Source organism: Meleagris gallopavo, chromosome 19 (assembly GCF_000146605.3).
Source record: "Meleagris gallopavo isolate NT-WF06-2002-E0010 breed Aviagen turkey brand Nicholas breeding stock chromosome 19, Turkey_5.1, whole genome shotgun sequence".
Classification (NCBI taxonomy): domain Eukaryota; kingdom Metazoa; phylum Chordata; class Aves; order Galliformes; family Phasianidae; genus Meleagris; species Meleagris gallopavo.
Window position 1 is genome coordinate 3,610,301 of NC_015029.2, and position 4,536 is coordinate 3,614,836.

Below are 4,536 nucleotides of genomic sequence, written 5' to 3' on the forward strand. Positions count from 1 at the left end.
GTCTGCCGCTTTGTAAGACTTCTATACAAAACCAACCATTTCATTTTTGTTGCAAATAAGATGAAAATCAGGACCAAAAAAAAAAAAAAGTCAGTTTCTTAAGAAATTGCATAGTGCAAAACTCTGAATTTTATGCAGTTATCCCTGGCCACAGGAATGACCACACTGTACATCCATAAGCCACCTGCAGCTGCAGGGCCAGGCATCAGGCATTGTTTCCCACTTTCTTTTCCTGTCCTAGCCACATCCGTGCTGGCTGCACCTACTGGGGACTGAACTAATCTCTTTCAAGTTTAGTTACAAGACTCCCATTGAGCTCAAATAGGTATCAGACCAAACTTTCTTGACTCCTGGTGCCACAGAGGCAATCACTCAGCAGGAATGAAGGGAGGTGATCCTTGTACATGCAGTTTACAACTCTCTGAGGGAGAGAGCAATTACACATGGTCCAACCTGGTACAAGCCTGGGCAGTGAACCCACCACCAATCGCTTGTGTCTGAATATTCTTGAACAATTTCTCCTGTGCTATTAAACACACAGCTTCCCTGGTGCCCAAGGCAGATAAGGATGTAGATTTTGCCTCCAGCATGCCCTGCTGTTAGACGGTCTGTCAGCTCCAGAGCACTCCCGCTCACTGGAGCGGCCCATGTAATTATAAAGGAAGGGTAATTGAAATAAGGAGAAAGCAACACTTGAAAAGGAAGCAAATGATTCAGAACATGCAGAGCCATCCACCCACATCAGCAGGGTCAGGAGGTCTACCAAGCTTGGAAGCAGAAATGCTTTTGTCTGGAATGGAAGAAAAAGAAACCCTAATAGGATATATTTATAATCTTAAGTACTGGAACTTCTTGTTTTCTTTTTTTCTTAAAGCAATCCCCCCCACACTGCAAAATGAGAAGTAATGAATGCATTCCAAAGAGGGACAAAGCTCGACTAAAAGTTGACAGCTGTTGCTGGTCAAAATATGAATCTAAGGCAGGGGGTCTCACAGAGTCGGCCTCTGCACAAAGCACCCATTTTTTAAAATAAAAACTGAATCTCACTTTCTCCTTCCAACCATGTAAAGCCTGGCCAAGAACATATCTTTCCTTCTGTCAGCCCTAGCAGTCAAGAACTTACAAAGAAATCTATTCCTTCAGGGTTTGCAAGCCAGGTGTTTCAACTAGTGCTTTGATTTCTGGCCCAGGTCTGCAGACTGAGCAAGAGCCTCCAAAGCTGTAAATTGACGTTGCTCCATTGACTTCAGCAGCATTAAAACCATTTGCAAGAGCAGATGATCTGATCTGCTGTTTTATATACCCATTTTTTTCCTCTCCATTGCTTTCTTAGTCTCACCCATGCCAAAAAATATTGAAGCTTCCTGGTCTGTCTCTAAATGATTGGAGAGTAACAATCCTCCTTATGACTACGAACAGGGACAGAAACTGGAGAGATCCGGGTGGGTTACACAAAGTGTTCGTGACAGTTAGAGAATCACAGAATCACAGAATGTCAGGGACTGGAAGGCACCTTGAAAGATCATCTCATCCAATCCCCCTGCTGGAGTAGGAATACCCAGATTAGTCACCCAGGAACCCGTCCAGGAGGGTTCTGAATGTCTCCACAGAAGGAGATCCCACAACCTCTCTGGGCAGCCTATTCCAGTGCTCTGTTATCCTGAATGTGAAGATGTTTTTTCTCATATTTATGTGTAACCTCCTAAGTTCCAGCTTGCACCGACAGCCCTGTGTCCTGTTATTGGATGTCACTGAGAAGAGCCTGCTCCATCTTCATGACACTCACCCTTGACACATTTATAAGCATTAATGAGGTAATTCAAGAGCAACTTCCCAAGACCTAGCGGCACATGTTCATAAACACCAGTTCTCACGTCAAGGAGCTTCTTTGAGAAATTGGTTGAATATTATATTTGGATTTGCTGAGCCTCTTAGTGTTGGGCTGGGAGCAAGAAGCTGTGGCTTTGATCATTAGAAACACCTACGAGGCTCCTCTGCTTCACTTTGTGGCATAGGAGCAATTCCAGGCTTCCCTCCATCCCAACAGAGCTCAGAGAGAGGCCCTCAGGAAAAAAGTCCAAAGGTAGAAACCTCTGAAACAAACAACTCTTTTAACAAAGCTACAGTACATGAATCCTGGAGCAGAAATAAAGTTCTGCATATGTTTAACGGCTCACTTCAGAGATTTTTTTTCTGATTTTTCTCAGATAATTCTTCCAGGAAGCACCGACTTTAAGACACATTATCAAGAGTCATGGAGCAGCCAAGTTGGAAGGGACCTCAAAGATATCACGTTCCAAGCCCACAGCTCAGGCTGCCCAGGGCCCATCCACAGCCTTGGGCACCGCCAGGGATGGCACCTACAGCTCTGGGCAGCAGTGCCAGTTCAACACAAGCAGTGCTTTGTAAAGCATTTTGCACATTCCAGAACTCTCCCAGCTTCCCAAACACAACTTATGCACAGCCTGACAGCTTTCACTTCTAAGATGATCTGATGTTCTAGTAACATTTGTTCATCTTTTTTTTTTTGCCTCACTTCAAGTTTCAAACACATCTTGTCACAGAACAAATATTTTCTCTGTTCTAGTTTCCTAGTAATTCGACAGATCTCTGTGGAATTTCATCCTGAAGTTTGAGTCTTTCTGATTGATGTGAAAGATGGAGAGCGCCAGAAGTGACAGTTTCTCTTTCCCGGGGGAATCACGCCAGATCTCGCGAGACAGGACGGCGTGGCGTGGGCGTTGCCAAGGCAACGACGGCCGCACCCACGCCCTTATAAAAAGCCTCCGGGCTGCGGTGGAAAGGAGTCGTCGGTGCGTGCGCATCGCGCGGGTTGTTTAAACGTGGGGAAACCGTAAGCCCTCCATTCACGTGTCAATGTAGCGAGGCGGCAGAGGCTCGGTAAGTCTGCGACAGCGGGGTAGGCTGGGTCAGTCTTACACAAGTTGGGGTGGGGAAGGCGTTCTGGAGTTACCGCGGGCTGTTTAAACGCGGCGAAATCGTTAGCCGTGCGGTCACGTGACTGCGCAGTGCCCGGAGCTACCGCGGGCTATTTAAACGTGGAGAAACCGTTAGCCGTGCGGTCACGTGACGCAGTGAGCCGCTGTAGCTCATTCGCTGTTCCAGTGATAGTGTGGGAGCCCCTGTAGGCGGGCTGGTAATGTGGTGGGGCAGGGTCCTCAGTGCTGGCCACAGGGCAGAACAGATCGGCTGTATGCCGTTAAGGCCACCCTAGGTAGTGGTAGTGAGCTGCTGCTTTGCCAGAGATGTGTGCTGGTGGAAGGCTATTACCAGGAAAAATGTGGAGTCCCTAGCTGAGTTCTACACAAACATGCAGTGAACATGTCTCTGGCTGCAGTGACTGCCAGAGCCTGGCCCTTGCAGTGCTGGGTGGTGGAGATGACACTTGTGTTAGATGTGACCAGCTGGATGGTTTACTCTTCCTTATGGCTGATTTGAAGGAGGAAGTAGAGAGGCTGAGGAGCATCAGAGAGTGGGAGATAGATTAGTGGTGCCCATCCCTACCAGCATTGGGTTTTAGGCAGTTACTTTAGGAGCAGTTTTAGGCTCCACAAGGAGTATATCACCCCCACCACCTTGCAAATGGGTAATAGGAGGGGCACCAGCAGGCAGGCAAAATTCCTGCTACAGTGAACTCCCTGTCCACTCCTCCCCCTAACAACAATGATGATGAATTGAGGGGTAGGAGGCAGTGGCAAAAGGTCCCTGCTCAGCAGTCCGGGTGCACCTGCCCAGCAATTCCCCATACTGCCTCAGTTGCTCTTGCAGAACAGGTACAGTGCTCTGCAAGGACAACCGGACAACAGTGAGGATGATAGTTCTTCCTACTTGGAGGTGCTGTCCAAGGTAAGACTGTCAATATGGTCTACCTAAATCTCACTGGAGCCTTTGACACTGTTCCACACAGCATCCTCATGGAGAGGCTGGCTGCCCATGGCTTGGATGGATGTATGCTCTGCTGGATGAAACTGGCTGGGTGCAAAGAGTTGTAGTCAATGGAGTTAAATTCAGATGGTGGCAAGTCACAAGCAGTGTCCCCCAGGGCTTAGTACTAGGGCTACTCATATTAGCATCTTCATCAGTGACTGTGATGAGGCGATTGAGTGCATCCTCATAAGTTTGCAGATGACACAGTTGGGAGGGAGTGTTGATTGACTAGAGGGGAGAAAGGCATTACAGAGGGATCTGGATAGGCTGGATTGATGTGCTGAGTAAAGTGTCTGAGTTTCAACAGGGCCAAGTGTCAGGTCCTGCATTTTGGTCACAACAACCTGTGGCAACGGCTTGGGGAAGAGTGACTGGAAAGCTGCCTGATGGAAAGGGACCTTGGTGTACTGATGGACAGTTGGCTGAATATGAGCCAGCAGTGTGCCCAGGTGGCCAAAAAGGCCAATGGCATCCTGGCTTGGATTAGCAATGGTGTGGTGAGCAGGAATAGGGTATGATGTGCAGCCTTTGGGCTGCAGTGCTGGGTGTTGGCCTCAGTTTTGTTTTTTTATTATTTTGTCCTTTTTT

The 4,536-nt window shown here is 47.9% G+C and overlaps 1 long non-coding RNA gene across 6 annotated transcripts in view; it reads left to right on the forward strand.

Moving 5' to 3' along the window:
- The first annotated feature begins 2,402 nt into the window (after nucleotides 1-2,402).
- Nucleotides 2,403-4,536, forward strand: part of LOC104913664 — a 161,169-nt gene continuing 159,035 nt past the window's right edge. For all 6 annotated transcript variants that reach the window (XR_002120585.2, XR_002120578.2, XR_795534.3 and 3 more), the window contains exon 1: nucleotides 2,403-2,901. This is a non-coding gene — a long non-coding RNA (uncharacterized LOC104913664). The remainder of the gene's footprint in view (nucleotides 2,902-4,536) is intronic.